The sequence below is a fragment of the Nyctibius grandis genome, chromosome 2 (assembly GCF_013368605.1).
Source record: "Nyctibius grandis isolate bNycGra1 chromosome 2, bNycGra1.pri, whole genome shotgun sequence".
NCBI classification, from domain to species: domain Eukaryota; kingdom Metazoa; phylum Chordata; class Aves; order Nyctibiiformes; family Nyctibiidae; genus Nyctibius; species Nyctibius grandis.
The window spans coordinates 118,187,321-118,197,130 of record NC_090659.1 but is presented as its reverse complement, the minus strand read 5'-3'; positions in this window follow the sequence as shown (position 1 = coordinate 118,197,130).

Genomic DNA, 9,810 nt, shown 5'->3' with positions numbered 1-9,810 from the left:
AGTTGGGGACAGAGCTGTTGGAGAGCAGCATCGGGGAAAGGGACGTGGGGGTCCTAGTGGACAGCAGGATGACCATGAGCCAGCAATGTGCCCTTGTGGCCAAGAAGGCCAATGGCATCCTGGGGTGTATTAGAAGGGGTGTGGTTAGTAGGTCGAGAGAGGTTCTCCTCCCCCTCTGCTCTGCCCTGGTGAGGCCGCATCTGGAGTATTGTGTCCAGTTCTGGGCCCCTCAGTTCAAGAAGCACAGGGAACTGCTAGAGAGAGTCCAGCGCAGAGCCACGAAGATGATTAAGGGAGTGGAACATCTCCCTTCTGAGGAGAGGCTGAGGGAGCTGGGTCTCTTTAGCTTAGAGAAGAGGAGACTGAGGGGTGACCTCATCAATGTTTATAAATATGGAAAGGGCAAGTGTCAAGAGGATGGAGCCAGGCTCTTCTCAGTGACATCCCTTGACAGGACAAGGGGCAATGGGTGCAAGCTGGAACACAGGAGGTTCCACTTAAATTTGAGGAAAAACTTCTTTATGGTGAGGGTGACTGAACACTGGAACAGGCTGCCCAGAGAGGTTGTGGAGTCTCCTTCTCTGGAGACATTCAAAACCCGCCTGGACGCGTTCCTGTGTGATATGGTCTAGGCAATCCTGCCCCGGCAGGGGGATTGGACTAGATGATCTTTCGAGGTCCCTTCCAATCCCTAACATTCTGTGATTCTGTGATTCTGTGATTCTGTGATTTATGTTTGCATTAAGACCAGACTACTTATTTAATTGTGAAAGGGTCATAGCAGTATTCCCAGTACATGTGCAAAAATATCCTCTGCAGAGAAAAACATATTTCCAGAGCACAAAAGAAGGACTAGCATAACAGGTATTCATGGGAAGGAGTGGGTAAAAGAAGATGAAAGGGGGAGGTGATAGCTGCTGATCATAAGATAGCCTTTTTGGGGGGACTTTAGCTATATTATTTTGACAGATTTAAATGGCCAGCTCTATAAATGCATATTGGGAAAAAACACCTCCTTTAGTGGGGCATTCAGTGATAAATTTTAGCTGGCCCCAAGCAACCAAGAAGAGCCAAAGCGTTATTGATTTATTGGGGTAAAAGAAGAGAAGATACATTAAGGGTGTTGTCTAGAATTTGGGATGAATTAAATTCTTTGTTCTACATAGACTTTATAGAGGATTTTGGGGAAGTCACTTACACTATGGTATCTCATTAGAGGTTTGATTCAAAGACAGAGAGGAGTTGCTAAAGCTAAGGATCAGCTGAGCCAAGTAATAAGGCATAGAAAGGAATCGAGCAGGTTGGAATGAAGTGTATCACCTGAAAATTTCCTGACATTTACAGCTTTGTAAGTCCATAATGTATTGTGGGTTTTATTCCATTTTTGTATCTCTTGGTTTATAGCTTTTCATTTTCTTCATCCTTATGAAGCGAGTTCAAGGAAGATATAATAGGATTATCTCTGATGTGACAAGACAGTAAAATCCACAGATCTGACAGCTAGCACCATTCTTGCTTCACCAAAGGGATTTCTGACATTAGGAAGTAGGGCTGTACTAGACAGAAGAAAAACAGTCCTTAAATAACCTTATTTGGAAATAAAACCCTCAGGAAGAGCTTTGCAAAGATATTTTTCCTTGCAGGCTTTTTTGCAAACACTTTAACCAAGTGGCAGTTGAGATGGGAAGTGCAGAAATGGCAAAGCTAAGGTTCTAGCTGTAAGATTTATTTCACTGGATCAGAGTATTTGCCTGCAGAACCTAGGCTGAATGAAGCTGTGCTAAGGAGGTAGGATGGATGAGAGGGTTTCAGACCTTTTAAGCTGACCATTAAATCCTTCCTGTAACAGAACAAGACTCTGTCTTTCTACAAGTCATAGAGATAATTAGCTAAATCCCACTGAGTACAAGGTATGAGGGGTGGTTCACAGGATGTGTTCAGGGTCAGCCTTAAATTACCACCATGGACTGACCTCAGGTTTGCTGCACTACATAAAAAGCTATCACTGCCTTGTCTTCACTAGGATTTTTGCTATGCTAACTATATCAGTGCAAACCAAAGTTTTATTATCATTTTTGAAAGTGGAAGCTCAGCTAATGGAATTAGAAAGGCGGAAGTTATATACCGTATTTTACTCTTATATTTCCCCCATGTATTGATCTCTTTTACAGTGGATCAAAATTCTCTTCCTTTTGGCAGACTTATTAATTTGGAACTTGGTTCCTCTTTGTCAGCTTACTTTTTGACTTTCCATAGTGTTGAACATTTAAAGACAGGCAATTTTATTAGTTAAAGGGAATACTAGGGAGAAGGGTATTTGGTTGTTTTGATTTTTTTGGGGGTTTGTCAAGTACCACTCATCTTGCTGAGTTACCATATTTTGGCTGATGCATAACAGAGCAGGCATCTACTTTAAGCTAGTGCAAAAGTGAGGCAAGAACTCTATAGCTTAAAATTCAGTGAAGAATGTTTGAAAGAATATATTTTAACACACAATTGCATTAGGCCATCAACATGCATGAATTTGGGTGACCATGGCCAACTGACTCAGTAACTCTGTGTATCAATGACAATGATGAAGAGATATCTCAAAGAAATGAACTAAACCCCATTATCCTTTCTATCTTCAGGACTAAGACATATTTTTAGTAAGACATAAATACTAAAGTAATACTAAAACAATTAAATTTTCCTTTTGAAGTCTGTAGCACTTTGCTATAAGGGATCCACTTTTTGTGTCTTTCTCTGTTTCTCATACAGAAATATTTATTACAAAAAGTGATTCAGATGCAATGTGGATACGATTAGCTACTGAAAATGCCAAACTCAATTAATATAGATAATTTCATAGTGGCTTTGAATATCAGAAACCCTCTTATTGTCTGTCAAGTCTAAATTGACAACTAACAAACTTAACTTAAATGTTTGAAGAATGAAACCACGTCATACAAACTGTAATTACATTTGACCTATTCTGTGACTTTTGCTTTGATGTGTGGGTGTAGGAAAAAAAACAGTCTTATTTACTTGTGTAGGTAACATGCTTCACCTGTCAGGTGCTGTGTGATGTGAGCTGACACGCCGCAGAAATACAGCATCTGAGGTACCAATCTGCTCTAGAAGGAAGTTGTAAAGAGAATCAGGAAAACGAAGACAATGAGCAACTAGAATATTGTTACTGCTGTCTAGTGTTAAAAAAATTATAAATAAAATAAGTCAATTCTAGTGTTTGCATAAATGGCATCTTTAGAAAACAGAAAGTGCTGTGAGAAAGAGCAGCCCTCATTATTTGCTGAAGGCTGCAAAAAATGCCACCTTGACCAGTCATGTCAAAAAATGCCACCTTGACCCCAATGCAGAAAGCATATAACGTATACAAAAAGTACATGTTAATTACCTAGCCAGAGGGTATTAGGAATTAATGATGTTTGTTTAACCCAGCTAAATACCCTTCCACTGCCTGATAACTCCATAAAAACCATTGTCATCTCTGAGGAGAATGAGATTTAACTGTTGGACTGATAGCTGGGATTTGATGTCCCAGCGGCTATAGCAAAAACTCCTTGGGACTGGGTTTAAATACTCATTTGGAGTACTTCTGTTCTTCCCTGTAGGACAGAAGAAGACATGAGACTTGAAATTTGTTAAATTCAGAAAGATTTTGACCACAGAGTGATGATTCCCTTCAGTTTTGATCCAATTGTGTTGATCTCTCAGTGTTCCACCCTGACTATTTTCATGTTTCAAGTTTGAATATACTGGCATGATGTAGCCTTTGACTATCCTACTGAGCTTACTCTCCCAGAAAACTAGCTTTGTATCAAAGGTAATTAATGCAGAATAAAATGGTGTTAGTCAGGACAAAGTACAGCTCTAGTCAGGAGCTATACTTCTATGAACACACAGTCTGCAGAAAATTATCCACTGTCAGCTGCTACTTATCAGGAACAGTGCTCCTGCTGGTGCATATGGGCTGTTATCAGCTCCAACACAAATGGGGTTAACAATAAACTTCAAACTTACTCACTGGTTAAGTAATTCTATGGCTGAATTCCCATTGGCTTAATTAGAACTAGGTTTTATTTTTCTGAGTTTTAGTTTAAGAAAAAAATAACCACTACTGGCAGTACTAATGCAAAATTACCAAGGATTGATTAAAATACCACAAGTTAAAGGTTTTAGGAGATTTCCAATGGAATTCAGGTACACTGTTTTTTGCAGACAACTTTTTGAGGAAAATTCAAAGCCAATAAATTAAAGATAATCAAATATAGAAGCTGGGAAAAGAAATACGGATTATTGAAAGCTGTACATTCTCTGGCAAAATTCTGCTATGGAAACATTATAAGAAAACCCAAGTGCATCAAGTATTACACTGCCAGTCACTCTGAACACAGCCTGACTCCAATCTGTTACACACTCATAAGTCTTGTTCACACTCATCTCCAGCATTTTCAGTGAAATTATTCAGGATTGATATTGCTGTAATCTCAGTCTCTTTTTTTTTACCTTGTTTGGTAAAACATATGTGGTGTTTTGCTTCGTTCAGCTGACTGCACGTTCCCTCTCAGCCAGTATTGACTCATTGCTTGTACCTCCCAATCTATTTTGAAGACAACTACTGTCAATGCAGTATGAGATGATCGAACATCCCCTGTCGGTTATGGTGTTGTGAGCTTTTTGTCTGCTTGGGGTACTGAAAGGGTAATGAGGGAATTAAATACTCACTCTCCCATGGTCTGTCATCAGCAGATAACTGAGGAATAACAGCGCAAAAGATAATTCCTATATTTTAGTGTAATCCATCACAGCAGAGTTGGCCTTTGCTATGCAATCCTATATGCGTTCTTTCCTTTCCTTTGGCATTCTGCCCGTTTTAACACAGCTATAGGCAAAGTTTTTCTGCATGGTACAAGAAATGTGCACCCTTTGGATTGAATTCAGGCTGTTGTTGCCCAGTGAGCTCCCATTTATTTCTGTGGTGATTTGCAGCAGACGTGACTTCTCTGTAGCTGTGTTAAACTATGGATTTCATCTGTAGCTAGAGGGTCTTAATTCACTGGAGACATACATGCTTGTTATATCTGGGCTATCATTGCGCTTTTCCCTAGTCTGAACAGATGCTGTTTGCTGTTGGAGCAGCAGTGCAACCAAAAAGCCTGATATTTTGTAACATAATAAAGTCATCGTTCCAAGCCTCCCAGGGCTATTTGGAAGGCAGCTGGGATAACCTGTAAGTGGCACAAGCCAAGGCACTCTATTATATTGTTTTAAGATGGAGCTTGGTGAATCCTGCTGTAAGGCTGAATGCTTTCTGGCATTTGGTATTCATATATGGGCGATGCTTGCCAGTGTTATCTTCCCAAAGAAGAATGTGGCAAGTCTTTGTGTTTTCAACTTTTCTGCACTGTCTTGATACCAGATTTTCCTATGACAATTATCTACTGTCCAGCATCTTTCTGGTCAGAATATAACAAAGAAAAAGACTCAGAGGAAATGGGACAACTTAATCTGGAAAGAAATACTGGCATCTCACACAGTTTAGAGCTCATGGCAGGATTTAAGTATGACACTGGCATGGAAATCCAGTGACCTTGTTAAGATCATTATAGGATTTCTATCCCACTCTTTAATGCTGTCCTGTCCACAGTCGGCTTCATTGCAACATGGTTCCTAGCAGTTTTGACTGGTCTGCCTTCAGATGGGCCTCCAGAGTTGTGTTGGCCTCTTTAATTGCTTCTTGAAGGCATAGTCTGATGACTACTTGAATTTTTGTTTTTGGTGTCCTTTTCCTTATTTGTCTGAGTTAATTTATCTCAGTATTCCATATGCTACTTTTACTCTTTCTAGATAGATATATGACATCTACTTTTTGTATTTTACGTTGCTGGCATTTTATTTGTAAGCTTGTCATTAGTTTGTGAACACCCTTTAGTGGTTTTTGTCCTCAAAAGCCAATCTTGTCCTCCCAGCCTTAGACTGAGAATCCATGTCCTCTTTGCATCTTCCTCTTCAGATTCATCAGTGGTGTATCTACACAGTTAAAACGTGGGTCTAAAATGATTCTTAAGTTGAGATTCAACTGACATCCTAGTCTTAATTCTTTTGCCGTAACAAACGCCCCATGCACTCCACTGCGGTTGGGTCTTAAACTCCTACAGTAGGAAAACACGTTATTAAACAGCCCCTGAACAGACACAAAGGCAGATTGCAGTTCTTAAAATTCCAGCCTGGTTCCCAAGGTTCATCCCTGTTGAGAGCAGAAGGAGGATGGGAGAAGGAAAGGTGCACCCAGTCCATGTACTAGTTCAGGAAAACAGGACCTAGGGGAGCCATGAAATTGCTTATCTAGTTGTTATGTTCTGCTTCCCTTAAAGACCCTTTTTGGCTATTGGTGCTTCATAGAATCGTAGAATCATTCAAGTTGGAAAAGACCCTTACGATCAACAAGTCCACAACCTAGGCAGCTGAAATAGGGTGAATATGATCAGGAGGGGCTTTTTGATAATAAACAACCTTCTATGCTAAAAACAGAGATATTTTTTTTTTCTTTCTTTTTTTTTTTTTTTTAATAGGAACACACCAGCACTGGCAGTAAGGCTTCTCTGATATCAGATGGCATTTATGGACCAAACATGAAAGAAAGATCATACTCCAGACAGGCAGAGAATTAGACTTCAAACTTTCCAAGAAATTGAGCTTTTGCTTTTGTCACCACTAAGTGCCCTGATATTTCTGAAAGCATATAATGGAAATGTAGCCCTCTCCTTTTATGTAAACACTATTTGTGATTAAATCTGAGATGGGATTTTCTAGTTTATTAGTTTCTGAAGGTCATCACACTGTAGTGATAATAGAAAATCAGAAGAAGCACAGCTGAGAGGTGGTGATGTATCATGCTATAAATTAATTTTTCTTGCAAACAAAAGCAATTGGATCAAGTGTTCCAGAGAATACTTTAAAAAAATATTCAATAATGAAGCAGCCTATTGCATATTGTTTTCAAAATCCTTGTCTCCAAAGTGCAATGTAATTGCACGGTTTCTTTTGCTAAAACAGTCTTCACAAGCAGTGTATTTTGCTGAAACAACTGCCACGGAATTCTGCCCTGAAAGAATTTGCTTTGGGATGTGGACTTTTATGTGGTTTAAAGACGTGATGTGAATTCACATTATTTTTAGCTGGAGATGGGCACTTTTCCTACCATTGTGTTAATGAAATTATTCCCCTTAATTCTTCCACATCAAATTAAACAAATCAGCAATCTCTCTGGAGAAGTGTTTAGAAAATAGTATGTATGATGGTATTTTATCTGAGGGCTGTAGTTTACATTCTGCTGCTTCACTGCGTGCTGTGCAATTATTCCAAATTCACGCCAGTCTAAGTAAGAATAAGTCTAAGACCAGGTTTTGAAATGGTATGGAGAGGATTTCTAATTAGGAAAGTTGCTTTTTAGGGCAGTTTTGATGGTTTTGGGATTTTGCTTTGGTTTTGGTTTGGTTTTTTTTTTTTTTCATTTAGCAGGGAAAGTAAAATAAATTCTATTGACCGGAAACAGAAGGTAGCCAGACTTGAGGTAAGGCATTGATTTCTAGTGGTGACAATGGCAGAGCGCTAAGAACCAAATTTTTAAAGGACATCATAGAAAATTTCCTCAGATGTTCTGTTTGCAATTGAAGATTAGATGTGAACCTGCAATGGTAGGAGTAATGTGGTTTCTTACAACAGCTATAAAAATAGTGCTTTGGTAGAGGAGCTCTCAGTTCAAGAGCTTTGTTTTCTGTTGTTCAAGACTAGATTACTATACTATTTCCTCTCGACCTGAAAATCCATATATGCCTCATCAAGAAGATTGTGTTTGCTTTGAAAGAGAAAGATCAAACTATACTAGAATGTTATGTAACTATTATTTATGGATGTAAAGTTAATCCTTTAAAACAACAAAGAGAGAGAAAGATTATCATTGAATTGGTGTATAGGTACACCTGATTTGCAAAAAAATGCACTGAAAACATAACTGTAAGTATTTCAGAGAAAAAAAAAATCAAGTTTTCAGTCATATCACAGAATTTTTTTAATACTGTTCAAAAAGTACCTGACTCTACATAAACACCAACTATAACGATGTAGACAATCGAGAAACAAGCAAATGTATTTTTCAATGCTAAAATAAATTACATTTGTACAGGTAGAAAGCAAAACCAAAGCTGATAAAAATGTTAAATTTTATGAAAAATCATTTTCAGTTCACATCAAAATAATAACTTTACATTCTCTATTTTTTTAGTAGTATAAGCAGCAACAACATAAAAAAGAACAAACGCTCACAGAATGTTTGAAACCAGTTGTTCATAAGTTATTAGCAAATTAAAAAAATAATTACAAGCACTTGTAGCCCACACAAATCTTTTAGAATTGGCACCATCTCTCTAAAACATCTATATTCTATATAGATTTCTAGTTACAAATACCACCAGCAGCTGCCATATAATCCTATTAGTACATGTAATATACATAGTATATTTGTTCCCATTTGGCAGATTGGAGTGACTTAATGATTATTGTTTGTTTGTACTGTCATTACTCAAGACAAAACCAGCCATATACACCAATTTATCACCTAGATGATTTTTTTACTTACCTTTATGCTTCACTGGTCTGTATCTTTTTTCCTTTTCACAGTATAAATTTGTAAGTGGCAATTGCAGAGATCTGAACAGAGTGTATAATAATAAACCATAGCAAAAAAAGTAAATTCAGATAATTCAACTGAAGTCTTTAATACGTGCAATGCAGACTGAAATGGGTAGCAGATGAATGATTTTCTTGTTCATGGAGAGTATTGACTTCCTTTTATGAAATTCACGAAACTGCCAGAAAACTGTGACCTGTTTCTTATTTCTGGACATGTTCTCTCACATCCCTTAACATATTTAGTCAAAGTACAATTTTACAATTGGGATACCTGCTAGAGTAGCAATGATAAAGAATGGTGGGAAGGTACTATTTACCAAGCCTAGCAAGTTGCTTCAAGAATTAACCTAATAAAATATATCTGCTGTTTGATTCAAAAGAAAGTGGAAAGAACATCCTGTCATTATCATTCTCTGCTGAAACAAATAGCCAAGATCTAGACTTGGTTGGCCACTGTCAGATTTTCTTTACACGGATATTAATCTGGAGTGCTTCCATTGACCTCAATAGGCTAAGGGCCAATGCCAGTAAAGGACTTCAGCACTTAAAGTTACTCAGAGTAATACCTTTTTTTTTTTTAATACTATTTGGCTCTAGTGTGGAGGCCAGAACCCTTTGTTAAATGTCTAAGCTTACTGTGAAGTTTGTGAGAATAGTTAGGTGCCCAAGAAAGTAATGCAACAAGAAAAGGGATGTCTGAGATTACTCTAATTGAGCTAGTATGGAAATGCAATGCACAGAAAATACTAATTTTCAACTGGAACCCATTTCTGGACATGGCTATAATTTTTGTTTCAAATATGGGTGGCCTTTGTAAAAGATGGCTGCAGGAAAATTAAATTAATCTCTGAAGAAAAAATTCTGCAGTCTCAGAGAAGGGGGAATCCCAAGTTTAATTCCTTCACTTATCCAAGAAAACTCAGACTTTCCCTTTCTACAGAGGGGTCTGAGAACTCCAGGTGGAAGACAAGATGGTTGCAGACACAGAGGTGAGAAAGGGCACGTCCTCCCCTTCTGTCACTAAAGCACTTTTCAGGGAAGTATTTAAGGGTTTTTTTTGAGCCAATACATAGCACAGAAAAAATATTGTCTCCACTTCTTTGTAGTTAAAATACT